Source organism: Haematobia irritans, chromosome 1 (genome assembly GCF_050003625.1).
Source record: "Haematobia irritans isolate KBUSLIRL chromosome 1, ASM5000362v1, whole genome shotgun sequence".
In the NCBI taxonomy this organism is placed as follows: Eukaryota; Metazoa; Arthropoda; class Insecta; order Diptera; family Muscidae; genus Haematobia; species Haematobia irritans.
Window position 1 is genome coordinate 281,011,919 of NC_134397.1, and position 20,679 is coordinate 281,032,597.

Here is a 20,679-nt window from a genome sequence, read left to right on the forward strand (position 1 = left end):
TTAACAAATGTTCTAACATATGTTCCAAACATATTTTGCAGGAAGCACATATATTATTGGATACTGCCGAAACATTAATATGTTTGTTTTATGTGAACATATTCTATTTTGGAAGCATTTTGAGCCAAAAATATTATATGCTTGGAAGAATTTTCCCCAAAGAAGATTGTGCTCATTCCCTAACATAATTTTCACTTCCACGAAATTTTTTAGTTCTTGGCACCTTTTTCTGTAATACAAATAATGTTGAAGAAATTATTCAATTTTATAATTTTTTTTAAATTTTACCTTTCACCTGGACGGAGAATCGAACCGAGGACCATACAGTTTATACGCCAACACACTACCACTGAGCTACGTAGCTGTTATAGTCACCAGAAGACAATTATAGTTATAAGTTACATTTATATAGCATAGTTTGCAGCGCCCACGAGCCCATGCAAACATAACATTATTTAACAGAAACATACATGTGTTGGCAACGTGGAGCAGTGGTTAGCATGTCTGCCGTACATGCAATTGGTCGTGGGTTCAATCCCTGCTCCGACCAAACACCAATTGTTTTTTTATATATACGACATCAAAAACTCGTCGAAAAAGCGCCGTCACTATTGAGAAGTTGTACCACGCCAAGTTACTACAAAAATGTTTCGCATGAGTGCAATTATTAGGTGCCTTTATAGATCAATTTAGAACGACGCCAATAAGGGACCCTCCAAACAATCAGAAAAAGTGCATTTTAAGATAGTTGTAAAAGAATCATTGTGGTCGAGTAAAACACGTTTGTTTAGATATTTATTAATTTGATTAAACATTTACAAATTCTTAAAAATATTACATTTATACCACTATCACATTACATTTAACATAATTTTTGGCATTAATGATGATGTTGAGTTACAAGAAGCGAGTTACATGTTGCTGCGTCTATCAACCAGTGTTTTTATTCCATGGAGGCAGCGTGTCTGTAAAATATCTGAAAAACAATCACTTTATTCCATTTGGAAAATCACCAAATTGTTCACCAATATACCTTTCACAATTTTAAGCGTATAATCTATGTTTTCAGAACTTTATTTTCGTTTTTATTTAATTAAAATATAACAAGCTGGTTGCGCTTGGCGTTTCACAAAAAAATGGCTTTTTTAACAGTAGGGATGGCAAATTACTTGCATGTACTTTTTGATGTACCTTTTCATGATGATTGAAGTGACATTTACGAGTCTGTGGTAACGATGAGGTTGAAATGGAACTTTGAAATGCTGGCAGGGAAAAAACTGGTTTTGGTATAAAAGTTTGATATTTTGGAAGGAATTCAAAAACTCTAACAAAGGAAGAAAGTGGGGTCGAGTATAAACATATATAAATAATTTTATAATATACACAAATTAAATACTATTTAGACTTAAATTAAATAATATTTTCCGAAACAACATATAAGCGGTTTCACAGAAATTGCTCTCTTTCGATTCTCTCGCTGTGTTAATTTGATATCTTTCGTCAACCCTCCCGGTTTTTATCTCTATTTCTTTCTCTATACTCTCTCTCGCTCTCTGAATAAAATATCACAGCATATATATGTTTACTCGAAATTTGTAAATTTATATATGTTTACATTCACACATATAATTTTTATGAAACATGCATGCCCCAAACATAATATATTCTAACATATTAACATATGTGTTCCAAACATTCAGTGTTAGTTTGAGAACATTACATGTTTGCACTTAAATATATTGTGTTTAAAAATTGTGCCCGAAACACATTTTGTTTATATCGAAACATATGAAAAGCATATTTTTCTAACAGTGTACATTTAATAAAAACGTATTCGTCCAGAACAAGCGGTACATTTTATAGCTACGTGAGTTTCCACTTTAAGTATCTCTTTTTTAATAGAACAAAAGCAAAAATTATAAAAGAATTTATTCCGCTTTGAAAGGCACATTGGCACATTGTTCCAAGGGAACAGTAGCCTTAATCAATGCCGACACCAATTCTATAGTATTTGAAACGTGTTTTTTTCCTTAACATTGACCGACTTCTTCCCGCGGTTACATTACATTTCCATTTTAATTGCATGCCAGAAATCTTCGTTGCTTCATGCAAGTTCAAGTGTTGCGTTTGATTGTCTCAGTTTTGTTGAATCACGTTACAATGTAAATGTCGACGTAAGCGCTGTACCATATGTACGTGGTGTTAGTATATGGTCTCTAACAACCATGCAAAAATTGGTCCATATCGGTCTATAGTTATATCCCTGCCAGCATTTCAAAGTTCCATTTCATCCTCATCGCTACCACAGACTCGTAAATGTCACCACAACCATCGCGAACTGTGATGGGGGAAGCATATCAAAAAGTACAAAATGTACATGAAAGTATTTTGCCATCACTACTGTTAGAAGAGCCATTTTATTTTTTGTGAAACGCCAAGCGCAACCAGCTTGTTATATTTTATTTAAATAAAAACGAAAATAAAGTTCTGAAAACATAGATATTACGCTTAAAATTGTGAAAGGTATATGGTGAACAATTTTCGACTTTCCAAATAGAATAAAGTGATCGTTTTTCAAATATTTTTCCAGGCACGCTGTCTCCATCGAAAATAAACAAACTGGCTGATAGACGCTGCAATATGTAACTTGCTACTTAAAACTCAACATCATTCTTTTATTAATGCCAAAAATTATGTTAAATGTGATGAGATAAACCGAAAAATGTTATGTTTATAAGAAATTATAAATGTTTAATCAAATCAATAAACATCTACACAATCGTGTTTTACTTGACCACAATGATTCTTCTACAATTACCTTAAAATGCACTTTTTCTGATAGTTTGCAGGGGTTCTTATTGGCATCCTTCGAAATTGATCTAAATAGGCACCTAATAATTGCACTGATGAGAAACTTTGGCGTGGTACAACTTCTCAATAGGTCCATATCGGTTCATAATCATGGTTGCCACTCGAGCCAAAAATAATCTACCAACATTTTATTTTTATAGAAAACATTGTCAAAATGTTATTTCTATAGAAAATTTTTTCAAAATTTTATTTCTATAGAAAATTTTGTCAAAATTTTATTTCTATAGTAAATTTTGTCAAAATTATATTTCTATAGAAAATTTTGTCAAAATTTTATTTCTATATAAAATTTTTACAAATTTTATTTCTTTAGAAAATTTTTTCCAAATTTTACTTCTACAGAAAATGTTGTCAAAATTTTATTTCTATAGAAACTTTAAACTTAATTATATACGTATTTAATCGGCCTTTTTTAGTTTAATACGGTGTTAGGAAGTTTTAAGATACCTTGCCATCGGTAAGTGTTACCGTAACCCAAGTAATTCGATTGTGGATGATACTCTTCAGTAGAAGTTTCTACGCAATCCATGGTGGAGGGAGCTTCGGCCTGGCCGAACTTACGGCCGCATATACTTTTTTTTCATTTGTTGTACTATCTGACCATCATATTGTACTGGAACATGTTTATGTATTTTCATTTATACATATATAAATATATCTAATTTTCTATGCGGTTCATCTATGGGAACATGAATTAACTTTTTTTGTTTAATTTTTATTTTAAAAAAAGAATCAATCTTTTTTTATTTGGAGCGAACTCCGTCTTTATTTATTAAACTCAAAAGTAGAACTGATTTCGCTGGTGTCAGTTAGTTGTTCTTCTTGGTTCGCAAAGTAAGGTGCTTCATTAGCCAACTGTTGGTAATAATCCTGCGAGTAGTCCGTATTACCATTTTCGGAGCAATTGTCGCATTCGTCTTCTTCCGGTGAGTGTTCTCCATAATATGCTTCATCTTCATCTGGTGGATGATTATGAGTGTCTAGATGAAAGTTTCTTTGCACCTTGTTCATAGGGAGACGGGAAGATGCCGGTGGTGGCCTCTTGCCATAGAAATTATTCTGTTTGGGTCGGTTCATGTAATTAATACCTTAATGACCGAAGACTTTCATCCACGTCCATAGGCTCTGGTCTTGGCTGGGGTTTAGGTGCTGTTGGTCGTTGAGGAGGATAATATTTCTGCTGGTAGTTATTCCCATTGTACTGTACATGTTGTGCTTGATAATCGTGCTTATTGGAATGCACCTTAGGATGTGGTATATGGGCTAATTGAGGGTAAAATTGTTGCTGGTTTTGATTTTTTTGTGGATGGAACCTCGGTTTTTGCCCTTTACTTTGGTGGTTAAAGATTCCGTTAGGAATATTTTTTGCTTCTATTGGCATAATCAGAACGAAAATTTTGATTTTCTAACTTGAGGCACAGGTGCAAGGCCTGTGGCAAATCGGCTGGTTCCTTCATACCTAGTAGTCGCGATAAATCGCCATTAAGACCTCGAACAAACGTATCGAGTGCTTTGTATCGGCATGATTGTGTGAAAAGCTTCAACGACTCATCCGGTAAATCCATACAACCAATTTTATTTAAGATAAGTGATAATTGAGTATATACCTGTCCGTAAAATTCTGGGACAGTTTGATTGCCTTGCACTAAGGATATCATCTGATATTCCAAAGTGCGGATATCCCTCTTATCGGCGTAATGCAAGGTTAGGCACTTTGAGATAGCTTTCCAGTTTAACGGGGTGTTGTACGATTCAAGGGCAATGTCCGCATTGCCGACGATTTTGTTACGTATAATATTTAAGATTCCATAATATTTAGGAGAACCCCTAATGAGTTCATAGATCTGAAGAATTCGATCTACGCTTTTTTTCCAAGAGCTAAATTCTCCTGGATCTCCAGAGAAATCACGCAAACATTTAACTACATCCGGAATTTTGTCAAAGTCTGAAATATTGTTATTTAAGTTAGGGTCAATGGTTTGATCCGAAAAATTTGCAAAGTCTGAATTTTGTTGAGAGTTTGCCTGAAATTGCGTCTCTATTACGTTTTGCACCATGCGGGCAATTATGTCAGGTGTAACATTCTGTACTGGTTGAACGGGAGGTGCTGGTACAGTGGGATTTTGGGTTGGATTGGAAAGGACAGCAGGGCGGATTAAATTATTAGGATTGAACATTTTTCCGTTTGTTTCAGTTCAAAATTTTATGTATCAGATCAAATTTAATTTTATTAAATGCACAACAAACAAAAAAAGTTTATAACTTATAGAAAATATATTATGCTTACAATACTATAAATGTCTGGAACATGTTGATTGTTGAGTGTTGAATGCTGCCGTCTGTAGTTTATTGTGTTTATTTTTACACAACCAAGCGGTATGTCCTTTCTTGTTTTAATATTAATATTTTTCTTTTCTTTAATATATTTTTTCAAAATATTGTTTCATTATAAATATTCTTTTTTAATTATTAATTTAACATTTTTCTTATTTTTCATGTGACTTCACTAGTCCTTTTTCTTTTTTTGTTTTAATATTAATATTATTCTTTTCTTTAATATATATTTTTAAAATATTGTTTTCATTATAACTGTTCTTTTTTAATTATTAATTTAACATTTTTCTTACTTTTCATGTACTTCACTAGTCCTTTTTCTTTTTTTGTTTTAATATTAATATTATTCTTTTCTTTAATATATTTTTTCAAAATATTGTTTTCATTATAACTGTTCTTTTTTAATTATTAATTTAACATTTTTCTTATTTTTTATATTTGCCCAGTGAAGCGGCTGGTGTTCAACACCGTCCTTTTTCCTATTTCGATAGGTACTCAGGGGCCTCGTTCTTCACAACTTTTTTCGCGGGAGTTCCAACCACGCGGACAATTGGGACCTCGATATAGACTATTTTACTTGATTCACTTTCGCGTTGCTTTATCGGGTCCCTGCTCGGGCGCCAATTAACTTTCTTTGTTTAATTTTTATTTAAAAAAAAATCAATCTTTTTTTATTTGGAGCGAACTCCGTCTCTATTTATTAAACTCAAAAGTAGAACTGATTTCAATAATTGCTACAATTTCATAAGTGCTTAAAACTATGCACTTGCCAACAATCACCTGATGTAATTCCAGGAATCCAATGCAGTTAACTTATGTTGTGTTTCGCCATGATCACCTCATCTTATTCCGGGAAATCATTGCAGCTAACTATTGCTGTTTTATGAGAACGGAAGTTCCACGTGCTTAATTCAGCAGACATATCGTCAGCATAAAATTTCATTTATTTTCAATTATCTTTTACTTTGTTGTTTTAAAATATTTTTGGCAAGTAAGAAGGTGTCTGGAGTTAACTCATGCAAGACAAATTAACGATCCAAACGATAGCTCTGCATATATTCCATGAAAGATAAAGAGGTTTGATTGCGTTAATCTAGGCCTGTGTTTCATCAAATTTTGAATTTGGGAATTTTAATTGAAATTGATTTTGAAATTTTATTATATATATTTATATTTTCTTATATTTCGTATTTCAGAAATAATATTAACGTACACCCAGAAAAAAGTGCCTTCGAAACCAAAGGAAAAAATATTCATCAATTTAGTTTAGTCATTTTATTTCCATTAAGTTAAACTTTTGTGTAAAATAATAAAATATACATGTTTCAGTAAAAAATCCTAAACTGAAAGCAGTTAGGAATAGTTCATTAACGGCCATTTTCATGTAGCTCCGTTAGGCTCTAACTGCCAGTTAACAGAAAGTAAATTGCCAATATCTTTTTTTCGGTTAACTCTAACTGAAAATTTTTCAGCGGTTAAATTTCTAACTGGCATGTGGAATATATAGGCAAGATGACAGATATGTCCATAGTATGGTTTAAAAGTTCGTTAGCTAACGGAGCACTAACGGAGCTTCATGAAAATGGGGGTAAGTAGAATAAGGCATGGAATTTTACTAACACTGTTTTCTTCGCCCCACATTTAGGGGCTTGTTTACTGCCCTATGTATCTATAATTCCAAACTAAGTCCAGTGGAGAAACTTTTTTACCTGTCCCAGAAGACAGAAGAAGGGTGAGGCACACGACATCGTATCTAAGAGCCCCCTGACCAATGACGGCTTCAAATCTGCTTGGTCTAATTTATGCGCCCGGTTTGAGAACAAACGAGTTCTTATTAACGGGCAACTTAAGACTTTATTTAATCTCCCATGTATTCACACTGAGTCATCTGGTGCTCTAAAGAAGTTACAGAGAGATATGAACTCCTGCATTGATACGTTGAAACTTTATAAAGTCGATATTAAAAGTTGGAATCCCATATTCATGAAAATGGATCCCACTCAACGCTTAACTGAGATAAAGCGAAACAGTTTATGTATAAATTGTTCTGCGGGTTCCCACTCATTGAGAAATTGTAAGAGCAAGAAATCTTGTGCCAAATGCAATAGGCGACACAATACGTTATTACACAAGGAATTTGAGACCCAGAGACAACCGACTGATGACTCCGTTTCGAAACTTGTGAATTCTTCCATTTTGGCTCAACCATCTACATCACACGACGTATCATCCATATCGTCTTCTAGTCCTTTGTTGTGTTTAAATCCTTTTATGGATCCAGAAGGCATAATGCGTTTCTGCGGAAGACTGGAGTCATCTCCAGCTCTATCATATCAGGAACGGCATCCAATTATTCTTCCTTATAATTGCCAATATTCCAGATTGGTAGTAAAGTTTACACATTAAATCTGTTTACATGGAGGCATTCAACTAGTATTGAGACTTCTTCGAATGCAGTAATGGATTCCAAAGGTCCAAAATTTGATTAAATCTATTATCCACAAATGCAAACCAAAAATGTATTCTCCATAAAAGAAAATGTCAAAAACAGTTGATGGCAGCCTTACCTTCTGAAAGATGCGAATTGTCACGTCCATTTGCTCATACGGGACTAAATTTTGCAGGGCCCTTTGAGATCAAAAGCTACGCCGGCCGTTGCTGTCGTATTTCCAAAGGCTACGTGTGTATTTGTTTGTTTTGCTACTAAAGCAATACACCTCAAAGCAGCATCCGACCTTTCCACATCCACATTTCTTGCAGCATTTAGCCGTTTTGTTTCCCGGCGGGGGTGTCCACTTCATTTGCATTCTGACAATGGTACAACTTTCGTTGGCGCTTCCAAAATTCTAGCCAAAGAATTTATCCAAACATTGAGACAAGCAGTGACATCCCATTATGCCCATGAGAATATAACCTGGAACTTCATTCCTCCTGGAGCCCCTCATATGGGAGGTCTCTGGGAGGCTGGAGTAAAAAGCTTCAAGCTACATTTCAAAAAGACAGATGGTATCCATAAATATACTTTCGAGGAATTCCAAACGTTAATCTCGAAAATAGAAGCTTGTCGCAATTCTGGGCCCATACCGCTTAATTCTCAAAATACGTCTGATTTGGCAGCTTTAACACCTGGTCACTTTCTGATTGGATGTCCAATTCTAGTTCCATTGGAACCTGAGATCAGCCAATCTGCAATATCCATACAAAATAGATGGCAGAAACTCAAAGCACTTTATCAACCTTTTTGCTCTAGGTGGAAAAGTAAATATCTCAAGGAGCTCCAAAAACGGTATAAGTGGAAAAAAACCGGACACAAATCTTCAAAAGGATATGCTATTCGTCATTATTAAAGAGAACCTGCCTCCAAATAGTTGGCGACTTGGTAGAGTATCGAGAATCTATCATGGAAACGATCAAAGAGTTCGAGTAGCCGATATAAAAACCGAACGTGGCATCGTAACAAGGCCAGTAACGAAGCTAGTCGTTCTGGCCAATAAAAATGTATAAAACTTGTTCCTAAAAGTTTATTTAATTCACAGTAGTATCCTAGTTATTCTTACTTTCCAAATACACAATCTAATTTCCTTTATTTTTACAGAAATACAGAAATATGAGCCCGGCTACTTACTCAAAATTTACCCAGAACAAAAAACCATTTATCGCAGGGTTTGTCGACAACATCACGGGTTGAAGTCATGCTGGTGGTTTAGAAAAATGAATTCTGTGGAAAGAATGGAAGTTGTGACAAAATATGGATATTGCCTTAACTGTTTGGCACACTCCCATTCAGATTGCTCATGTTACAGCAAAACCGGCTGTAGTTACTGTCATAATTGGGAGCCACCGTGGTGCAATGGTTAGCATGCCCGCCTTGCATACACAAGGTCGTGGGTTCGATTCCTGCTACGACCGAACACCAAAACGTTTTTCAGGGGTGGATTATCCCACCTCAGTAATGCTGGTGACATTTCTGAGGGTTTCAAAGCTTCTCTAAGTGGTTTCACTGCAATATGGAACGCCGTTCGGACTCAGCTATAAAAAGGAGGTCCCTTGTCATTGAGCTTAACATGGAATCGGGCAGCACTCAGTGATAAGAGAGAAGTTCACCACTGTGGTATCACAATGGACTGAATAGTCTAAGTGAGCCTAATACATCGGGCTGCCACATAACCTAACCTACTGTCATAAGCGTGACCATTCGCTACTTCATGTCCATACCCGATTGCAACAGTCGACGTCAAACACATCCAACCGATCCAATGAACGAGCTTCAACTGTGGAAAACCCGTCAAAATCGCCGTCTTCGACTAGCGTGTGTAATGCCCGAAAACGGTCTGCCAATACTTCAGTGTCATCTTCAAACTTTTTTGTTGGTCTTCCACGTTCTTCGTTTCTCACATCACAATCTTTATTTCTGACCAAATATTGGAGAACTACACTTTGAGTTTTTAAGCAGTTCTCCCGTACCTATGTTCTTGTTTAACAATGGCACCACCTTTAGAACCATATTAGAGGTGTGCACGTGACAGGAAATTGTCGTAACTCACGAAAATTTTCGTGATTCGTACGTGAGTCGTGAGTCACGCTCATGACAACAGCGTGAGTGTGCGTGAGCGTGATTAACAAACCAAAATGTCGTGCGTGAGTCACGAGAATAGTATCTTCGTGAGTGTGCGTGAGTAACGAATTACACTCACGAAAATATTCCTGCTCACCAACATAAAACGCTTAAGAGTTAAATTCAATTACAATTTTAGTGACACCTGTGATGTTAAGAGTTTAATAACACTCTCGATTTTAATAATGCTCATGTTTTCAGACACTTCGGTAAGGTAAATTAATCATAAAATTATTCGTGAGTCACGATATTTTTCGTGAGTCACGGTATTTTTCGTAAAGCCACGACTTTTCGTGCGTGAGTGTGCATGAGTACAAATTTTCTTTTCGTGAGTGTGCGTGAGTCCTACCAAACAATATCGTGCGTGAGTGTGCGTGAGTATGATTTTTCAGTCGTGAGTGTGCGTGAGCGTGAGTAAACTATTACTCACGTGCACACCTCTAAACCATATGTGACCATGGATCATGAGAATGCTTATTGTAAACCTCTGAATTAAATGGCTTAAAAGAAGATACGAGACTGGAATAGACTTTTCTTAAGAATAACTTACATGATGCCATCACATCTTCAGCCCAAGTTTGTAAACACAATGTATATTGAAAGTCTATATCAACAGTTAACCAATTTCATAAATAACAAGGCAAGACTTTTGTAAGGAAATGAGAATACTGACCCAGCAGCGCAACCTCTCTTTTGGATCTCAAAATGGGTGGATTATACTAACTCCGATTTACATGAACGTTTGCACATGGAGTAGAAATAGTATTCTTACTATGCATGCCACATTCGGTTGAAATCCGTTCAGATTTTGATATAGCTCCCATATATAGCTTTCGACCGATTTACCCTCATACATTACACTAAAACATGTTATAGTTTGGCTGAAACAAATAAAAAGATTAACTTAAAGGCTATCGTAACACAATTAAAACAATATTTTATGAATATCTATAGTATTTACCCAAAAATCTGAATATTTATCAAATTGAAGCATAACAGCGTCACAATTTTCTCCTCAATGTTATTGTTTATAAAAAATATCGATATCATATCGATTTCTGCTTTCGATTTTTTCATTGCAGTGTGGTCAATGCGTACGATTTTAATATAAAAGTTGGACGCGGACATTGTCGTCCGGAACAACTTATTCTTCGTTTATTCATCATTTTGGGAACTGTCAGACTGCGTTTGACACAGATGGGTCATCTATTACTTAGTTATTTATGATCTATATTTTAAAGAGTCTATGGCTCTCAGCATAAATAACTAAGTAATAGATGACCCATCTGTGTCAAACGCAGTCTGACAGTTCCCAAAATGATGAATAAACGAAGAAAATAGGGGGAATTACAAATTCTCTCTGAGATTCGTTTTTACAATTTTTCTATTTTATCCACAATTTGAACATGTTTGATACACCAGATGATTTATAATCAAGTTAAATATTCAAAAGTTCATATTTGAACAACAAATTGCGACTAAAACCGCGAAAATACAAAATTTAATTTTTAGCAAATTTTCTCTTTACGAAAAACACAAAACGAAATGTCAGAAAATTTATTTGGGCTTCTTCAACATTTTCTGGTCGGAGAGCAATGGGTCATCTATATTTTAAAGAGTCTATGATTTTTACAGTCATACTGCAAGGTGGGCAGAATGTTTACGTTAAAACGAAAACCCTATTTTATGAATTCCCAGTGTAGTAAATAAATCTCCAACTTTCATTCTGCCTACGGTGTAATATCGACAAATAAGTAATCAGATAAGGCCGGCACTCTGTTCGGTTTTCGCGTTGAAACTCCATACAAAATCAAAAAATGCGAAAAACTAGGGAAATTTTTTCCATTTGTGGTACTTTGTTTTTTTTCGAGTTGAAAAACTGACGTTTATAGCATGGCGCCATTTGCAATGTGAATTAATAAATAATTTATTTATTAAAACTATTTGTGTGGGTTTATAACACAAACACGGATTATATTTTTGTTCCGAAACTATACAAAGGATCAAAGGAGCAGCAGATCAATTGCCCAAGGAAAATAAAATGTTAATTTTGTAATAACAAACAGCAACCACCAACTTAATTCAATATCGCTCCCTGTAAAATAGCGCTCCAATTTACCTAAATGAACACCGCTTTCTATGGGTAGGTACTATGTTCGGTTTTCGAGTTGAAAACCACATTATTTTAGCGATTACTTTTCCTTAAATAATCAAAATTATAAATGAAAACAAACTTATTCCTGTAAAGTCTTGCCGAAAACTAATGGAACAAGAAACTACACATCAATTGAGTTAATTTGTCTGCTTTATATTGAACTGTTTTAATAAAGTAACCACGAAAATTTCAACGCGAAAAGCGAACATAGTACTTACCTTATGTGCGAAATAATGGTTTCTATAAAATTTTTTCGCAAGAATGAACATAGTACCGGCCTATACTTAATAAAACAAATTTTTATCTACATTAGCACTAGGCCATTTTGAATAACATTACTTCCTTCACATTTGTTACTTACGTAGACTTTACTGCAAGCGTCCATACCTATTGGTAAGAATTATTTCACAGAAATAAAATCCATCAATACCCTGCCAACATTTTTTGAATTTGGGGACTCTTTTGAGAATTCCCACTACGTCGAAAACAATCATATACGACATCAAAAACTCGTCGGAAAAGCGCCGTCACTATTGAGAAGTTGTAGCACGCCAAGTTACTACAAAAATGTTTCGCATGAGTGCAATTATTAGGTGCCTTTATAGATCAATTTAGAACGACGCCAATAAGGGACCCTCCAAACAATCAGAAAAATCATTTTAAGATAGTTGTAAAAGAATCATTGTGGTCGAGTAAAACACGTTTGTTTAGATATTTATTAATTTGATTAAACATTTACAAATTCTTAAAAATATAACATTTATACCACTATCACATTACATTTAACATAATTTTTGGCATTAATGATGATGTTGAGTTACAAGTAGCGAGTTACATGTTGCTGCGTCTATCAACCAGTGTTTTTATTCCATGGAGGCAGCGTGTCTGTAAAATATCTGAAAAACAATCACTTTATTCCATTTGGAAAATCACCAAATTGTTCACCAATATACCTTTCACAATTTTAAGCGTATAATCTATGTTTTCAGAACTTTATTTTCGTTTTTATTTAATTAAAATATAACAAGCTGGTTGCGCTTGGCGTTTCACAAAAAAATGGCTTTTTTAACAGTAGGGATGGCAAATTACTTGCATGTACTTTTTGATGTACCTTTTCATGATGGTTGAAGTGACATTTACGAGTCTGTGGTAACGATGAGGTTGAAATGGAACTTTGAAATGCTGGCTGGGTACAGTCCACTATTTAATTCCTGTGTTTTATTTTTCTGTGCCTTCTTCTAATTCCGTCTTCGATCGACTATTCTGTGAGCGACAATTCAACCGAATTTATATAAAAACCATATGGTGGTTTGCTTTCGACTCATGAGAGATCCATGTCTTCTCTGTCAATTTTGTGCAGGTATCAGTGACGCCAGCTTATCCCCGCTGACTCCACCAGTAACCTGTTTCACCCAAACAGTTTGGGATATTATTATTTCGAGAATGTAGGCGAAACCCATCCAATACATCATCATGTACAACACATATGGGAGTATCATCCTGATGATGCCTTATGTAAACAAGTCCTTTGAAGGTGTAAGCTGAGTATATGACCTTACTCCTTTTTAGTGCAATAGCGTCTTGAAGACACCTAAAGTTTGTATTTGACAGATTCTCATTGATATAATACTGTCGATTCGAATGAAAACCAATTGTATTTAGCAATAATATATTGTTTCAGCCCTTTCTATGGCGTGATGGGGATTTTAAAAAGAAGATCTTATCATATTGGGACATTAAAGTTGCAATAATAACAGCATCAGGGGATTCTCTTTCCTTAGTATTGTTCCTATTTTGCAAACGATGTATTCATCGTTTCATTCATTACCCGAACTTCGTCCATCATAGTTTCAACTTGAGTAACCCTTTCTGTCGTATTTACTAGATTAGTTTTGGTAACCCGGACTTCATCAATCACAGTTTCTATTTTCGTGGCCCTTTCGGTCATATTGTCCAGGTCCGATCTCATCTCGGCTATCTTCAATTCAAAATTGTTAACAATGCGGGCTTCTGATGCCGCAATCACCGATAAGGTGCGGTCTGCAAGACGGGAACTCAATTTTCGGAAAGACGTGGAGTTTAAGAGGCGTTTCCCATAAAAGATTGTTGCAAATTATATCTTATCCTCTTCATAGGCTTGGTTAGCATTTCCACATTTTCTCCTAAGGATACATTATTTTGAGATTCTGAGGTGGTATTAGTATCGGAACTCATAGTGCAATTGTGTTGTGCATTTCGTATTTAACGTGTATTGAGAAGTGATACAGCTACAAGGTGACGCGTGGTGAATTAAATTATTTAAGTGAAGTGCGACTAAGGCAGGCTTTTAGGAGGGTGTATTTCGTTCGATCGCTTGTGCTGATTTTGTTGCACACTTTTAGGCAGAATTAAAAATGTTAGGTTGCGTAGTAGAGTCTATGTAAAACGTAGAAAACTTAAAGCGCTCTTTTAGGAGCTTGCATTCAATACAGTGTGACGGTTGCTAATTTAAAGTTAGTTTGATGGATTTTGGTGTGTACTTTTAGGGGGAAGTAAAAAGATGATTTTTTTGATACTCAATTCAAGTTAAATTAACGACCATTTATACTGTTATACTGATTATACACAATTTAACAAGTGTTCGCAAGTATTGTGTAACAGATTAAAATGCTGAAAGCTCATTTTTGACAAATTACAGCGAAATAAATAGCACTCACTCTCGCTCAAATAAAGCGTTTCTCTTGGTTTTCTCTGTTTTGTTTTGTTGCTTATTGTATTGTTACACTCTCATGAAGTTTTTCAGCCAAACTAATTTGGATGTTATTGAACACTATGCTTATCACACAAGTTTAACATAGTTGTATAGGACACTAGATGCAATAGTGTTTTCATTCGATAACCAATTCAGATAATAGAGTTAAGACATCAAATTTTATACACACAGAGAATAGATTGGTTGGCAATCGGTTATAATAACGAAAATTCTAATAATAGGGCTGTTTTCTTTTTGCACTGGATACAACATTTGTATGGGCTATCCAGAACATCGTTGCACTGGCGTCCTATCCAGAACATCTCATCAGTGCAAGTCGCGCCGATCTTTCCAAATTGTGCTTTGATAAAGTGACGCTTCATCGATTCACAATAGCACTTTATTGTGACTAATTTATGGTAAAACATGTAATTCAAAGTGGTATAGTGTCATAAATAATCGCAGCAGTAAATATTTATTACTAATTGGAGCATTTCATACATTAAAAATGCAAGATTTCACTTCTTTTATGTGATTGTTTTTAAACAGCTGATGACAGTGTTGCATATTTTTGGAGATGTCCTGGATAAACGAGTACTCTGTTTTCATTTAGTCCTTCACGGCTTAGGGTATCCAGTGCTAAAAGAAAACAGCCCTAATGTAACGAAATATCAAGTGTATCAACAAATATTCTATGTTTACAACCTTGTTTCTAGCCCTAAGACAGCAGTATCAAGAAAATGTTATTTGTGATAATAGACAAATGATTGGGTTAACCAAACGCTTCTACTGTGAATGATTTTATTGGAAATTGGTTGATACAACCTACCAAGAAAACATTTTGTAATTCATTCAGTACTCATCATAACCATACGGTTGCACAAACCGAATGTTATGGGAAATATTTTTGATTGTCAAATATGTTATTTGACAATGAAAAATTATTTACATACACCCAGAAAGTAAGTTAAAATTGTGAAGAAAGTTGAGCTTCGTATAGCGCCAAAGACATTTTTTTTGGTTGTACGATGTGATTTTCGTAGAAATTAGGTAGAACGAATTTCATATATTAGTTAACATTTTCCTATATTTTTGTACCACTATACTACAGAATGAAAAAATTTAACTGAATTGAATTCACATATGGAATGATTTTATTGAACTTTTTTCATTCATTTGTACAAATAATACATATTTGTGGTAAACTTTTTAGTTCAAATTTAGAACTGCTTACCTTCGTTTTTAAATACAATTTTATGTATTTATATAAGCAATTTTTTCTTCAATAAAAGACATGTTTTATTAACCCTCTAATGCCCTAGCCCGCCTTTAGGCTGGCTTCATTTAATAAGGAAGCTTTTTGCTTCCTTAAGACAACAAAAATGGGGAAATTAAAAAAAAAACTTATTTGAAACTATTCAAGAGAATTTCTACCATATACTGAACTTTACCGTATACATTTTCCTTGCTTAGTTCTCTTTCTTTTGTGTCGTTAACATTGAAAATTTAATCAGCTGGCAAAAAAATTGGGGCATTAGAGGGTTAATATTACCTCGTAATTGAAGATTCCAAAATGATGTCGATGAAGGGGTTGTTATTCTGCTGGTGTTTTCTTTTTTTATAAACCAATTTTCAAAAAACGAACATTTTCTCACTAATTTAAAATAAAAATATTTTATATATTTTATTTGTTTTTTATTATATTATTTTACAATATTATTTACAATATTATATCTCTCCGTATACCATAACAACGCGAATCCAACTAAAAAAACAACCCACGCGCAAACACATCGATTACATCGATTACAGGTAGATAAAAGAAATGTAGGAAATTTTCCTATATTCTAACAAGTGTGTTTCCTTAAGTTTTGAAAGGATTGAATACTTCTTAGTACGAATGAACTAAAATATTTTTCTATGCCAAGTGTTATTCGTATGTATGATAAGCTTTCTATAATAAAGGAAGTCAGAATTATCATTTTATAAGAAATCGTTCTAAATTTGAGGAAACTTGGTTTTAGTTCGGGTTTTCTTTATTTTTTCGAATGCTTTGTTATCAGTGAATAAAATTTTCTTTTTCAGTTGTTATACCCAGCGAAGAAAACAGTATTAGTAAAATGCCATGCCTTTTTCTAGTTAATGAACTTTCCTAACTGCTTTCAGTTTACGATTTTTTTACTGAAACAAGTAAATTTTATTATTTCACACAAAAATTTAACTGAATGGAAATAAAATGGCTAAACTAAATTGTTGAACATTTTTTCCTTTAGTTTCTAAGACATTTTTCTGGGTGTAAGTATATTTTATGTCGAAGAAAAAAACTAAAATCTCATCCTAAAAAATCAAAAAAAAAATTGTATTAGAACGAGGCAATGGTCAAGATTTGGTTATATAAGGGACATAATTTTGGTAACATTTTAGAGGTAAATTTGTATGATGAAACTACTGCAATTTACACTAATAATATTACTTTCCTTTCCAGACTGTACAATTAGTGGCACAACAAAATTAGGGACATCAATTTAAACTGCACCAAAAATTGTTAGTGCTTCGTTAAATAATAGTTTTCAAAACCCTTTATCATTAAAGTTGAAGTTTGGAATCTGATGCGGTGAACATGGTCGGTAAAGGTTCTCCTTTTATAGATATCCGAAATATGTTTTAAAGCGATATTTTAATTAGTTTATGTAGGTCCTAGGACGTGAGTACAATTTTACGTTCCTATGCGTTAACGACCGGAATACAATTATGTATTAATGCCCGCAAATGGTTTCTGGATACCCAATTCCACGAGTCAGTTCAAAAATACGCATCCTGAATTGTTTAAGATTTTAATGCAGATTTATTGTGCTCTGATGTAAAATGATTCAACACGGTGCCTTATCTATATGAAACCCAAGTGAAAATGGACATGGATGCTAGGTTATTATTTACATTTAAAAACTCCACACTAAATTTTAACGTTTTCTACATGTGAAAGGGCTATTATTGCTACATCTTCATGATAGTCCACTATATACGTATAATGATAGATTCAAAGTTACCTGTGATTCAATCCGCGTTGCCCGTTCAGTCTACAATCAATGCTGTATGCTACATGAGCTTTATCTTAAACCATCGTGGATAATTAAAAGAATCGTTTATTTTGATTGGTACTAATATTGATTGATACTAATATAACACGAAATTTGAACACACTGATCTTATGGATAAGAAAATTTATTGGGAGAATTTTTTTTTTTTTTTGGCAAACTATGGAATGGTTCAGAAGTTATTGAAAATTCAAAATTTTGTGTGAATTCGTAAACTAGAACATAGGGGAAGAAAAAAAGTCCGCCAACTTTTATTGCAAAACACACATTATTTGTGCAACGAAGTTCGTGGTCAATTACAAGAAATTAAAAAAATGGAAAATTTTAGACAAATAACCAAATAGTTTATAAAAATAGGTAAGTGAAAATAAAAAATGAAATAAAACTTTAAGGAAGTCGCTAAATGTATATCTCTTTGCAGAAAACTAAAATTATGGATTCTACGTTCTTGAAAACATTAAAAAGCTGACCGATAAAAAAATGGTGGACAATTAACTGGAACTGCTTCAAATAGTTTATAATAATTGGTACGTCAATATGAAAAATTAAATCAACACTTTAGAGAAGTCACTAAATTTAAATCTCTTTGCAGAAAACTAAAATCTTTGGATGCTACATTCTTGCAAACATTAAGAAGCTGACCAATGAAAAATGCGTGGCTTATCGACAAGAAAAAGTTTCCAGAAACATTACAAGTGCAACCAATTAAAATTGGTAAAAACTACAAATTGTTGAAATCAAAAACTTCTGGATGAAAATGGGCATCACATCGTCAGTTTAATTCATATGCTATTATCAGTTTAAAATGGATATTTTGTGAATTCCTTCTGCTGGAAATCAATTCTAACACGCGGTCCAGTACGTTCCTAATTTAAAATTGCCCGCATGTTAATAAATTTTAATGCTGTTTTATGACACCAAAAGGAAGGAAAACGAATTATCAATGCAAAAGTGTTTACTAATAATGTTTAAGATATTTAACGTTTTGTTGTGTTTTTTTTTTTTGTTCTTATTTGTTTATATGTTTAATAAGATTATTATTTATCAATTGGTATTGTAGTGTATTATATAGTGTAGTGTATTATTATATATTTTATTTTGATGAAAATGAATAAATTATACAAAATTCATAGAATTTTGGCTTTGACTTTCAATTTGAAGTGGGGATATCATTCATACAAATTTAGGTTGAAAAGTATTTGCAACGATGTTAATTTTGAATTTGACTCGCATCGAAAATTGTTTGACAAATTATTGAGTAGCGATGCATTTAAATTTGAGGATAACACTTGAGATATTAGGGCTGTTTTCTTTTAGCATTGGATACCCTAAGCCGTGAAGGACTAAAATAAAACAGAGTACTAGTTTAAGGCCGGTACTATGTTCATTCTTGCGAAAAATTTTTATGGAAACCGTTATTTCGCACATAGAAAGCGGCGTTTTTTTTAGGTAGCTTGGAGCGCTATTTTACAGGGAGCGATATTGGATTAAGTTGGTGGTTGTTGCTTGTTTTTACAAAATAACATTTTATTTTTCCTTGGGCAATTGATCTGCTATTCCTTTGATCCTTTGTATAGTTTCGGAACAAAAATATGGTCCGTGTTTGATTTATAAACCCGCACAAATAGTTTTTAATAAATAAATTATTTCTTAATTCACATTGCAAATGGCGCCGTGCTATAAACGTCAGTTTTTCAACACGAAAAAACAAAGTATCACAAATGGAAACAATTTCGCAAATTTTTCGCATTTTTTGGTTTTGTATGGAGTTTCAACGCGAAAACCGAACAGAGTACCGGCCTTTATCCAGGACATCTCCAAAAATATGCAACACTGTCATCAGCTGTTTAAAAACAATCACAGAAAAGAAGTGAAATCTTGCATTTTTAATGTGTGAAATGCTTCAATTAGTAATAAATATTTACTGCTGCGATTATTTATGACACTGTATCACTTTGATAAAATAGTCACATGTTTTTCGATAAAATAGTCACAATACATTGCTATTGTGAATCGAAGAAGCGTCACTTTATCCAAATACAATTCTGGATAGAACACCAGTGCAACGATGTTCTGGATAGCCCATACAAATGTTGCATCCAGTGCAAAAAGAAAACAGCCCTCATTATAAAATCAATTTGAAGTTATTCGAATGGTAATAAGATTAGTTGTACAACCAATCTTACAATCAAATTTACATTTCATTCAAATTTTCTGAGGTAAATTTTTGCAAAATTATTATAACACTTTGAAATAGATTGATTGGGGGTGAAAGGCTCAAAATTTTGACTAAAATTACTACAATTATTAATAAAGTTGTTTGATTTAAACTAATATTTTTGATTAATTGGCGACTAAATTTGAGTCGAGATGAGCCGACATATTCGGCGGCGGCGTCGACTGGCAAAAAATGGCCGACGGCGCGACTCGGCGGCTTCATTCTCTGGACGGGATGTCTATGTTTGTAAAGAATCTTACAGTGTGTCCAATCGATACGACAATTCGTTGATGACTAAATAATCGGTAAATGTGTTATCGATCCCATAAACATACAGCAGTATCGATTATGCCTTGGGACTTAACTTATATTGTGGCCAATATATGGTATATGTTTGACACAACCACTATCGATCGTCCGGATAAACGCATTACTCACCTTCTGTCAAATGCTAGTTACCAGATCTTACCCAATAAACACAAACGTTTGAAAAATGCTAAATTTCAACAATTTTTCAAACATTTTTTCAAAGGATTAGGGTAATATTCAAGTTGAGAAATTGTTGAGAAAATCGCGTTCTCAACAAAAAACAGACATTACCCTCAACAGTGAAATTCAACACATTAGCAATAATATCTTAAGCTGGGTACTATGTTCAGT

The 20,679-nt window shown here is 33.8% G+C and overlaps 5 long non-coding RNA genes across 5 annotated transcripts; 2 read left to right on the forward strand and 3 right to left on the reverse strand.

Annotated features, from left to right (window-relative positions):
* Nucleotides 1–737: 737 nt before the first annotated feature.
* Nucleotides 738–1,601, reverse strand: LOC142228056 (uncharacterized). Its single transcript, XR_012720058.1, has 2 exons — nt 1,034–1,601; nt 738–976 (listed from the first exon to the last, which is right to left on the reverse strand). It is a non-coding gene; the product is annotated as an uncharacterized LOC142228056 (long non-coding RNA).
* A 349-nt stretch (nt 1,602–1,950) lies between these two features.
* On the forward strand, nt 1,951–2,825 carry LOC142228060 (uncharacterized). The gene is made up of 2 exons (XR_012720059.1): nt 1,951–2,523; nt 2,591–2,825. It is a non-coding gene; the product is annotated as an uncharacterized LOC142228060 (long non-coding RNA).
* A 3,640-nt stretch (nt 2,826–6,465) lies between these two features.
* On the reverse strand, nt 6,466–10,902 carry LOC142228043 (uncharacterized). Its single transcript, XR_012720054.1, has 5 exons — nt 10,782–10,902; nt 10,494–10,701; nt 10,371–10,424; nt 7,773–8,391; nt 6,466–7,696 (listed from the first exon to the last, which is right to left on the reverse strand). It is a non-coding gene; the product is annotated as an uncharacterized LOC142228043 (long non-coding RNA).
* A 1,771-nt stretch (nt 10,903–12,673) lies between these two features.
* On the reverse strand, nt 12,674–13,156 carry LOC142219837 (uncharacterized). The gene is made up of 2 exons (XR_012717803.1): nt 12,929–13,156; nt 12,674–12,871 (listed from the first exon to the last, which is right to left on the reverse strand). It is a non-coding gene; the product is annotated as an uncharacterized LOC142219837 (long non-coding RNA).
* A 5,040-nt stretch (nt 13,157–18,196) lies between these two features.
* On the forward strand, nt 18,197–18,453 carry LOC142219838 (uncharacterized). The gene is made up of 2 exons (XR_012717804.1): nt 18,197–18,328; nt 18,394–18,453. It is a non-coding gene; the product is annotated as an uncharacterized LOC142219838 (long non-coding RNA).
* The last annotated feature ends 2,226 nt before the right edge of the window (nt 18,454–20,679 follow it).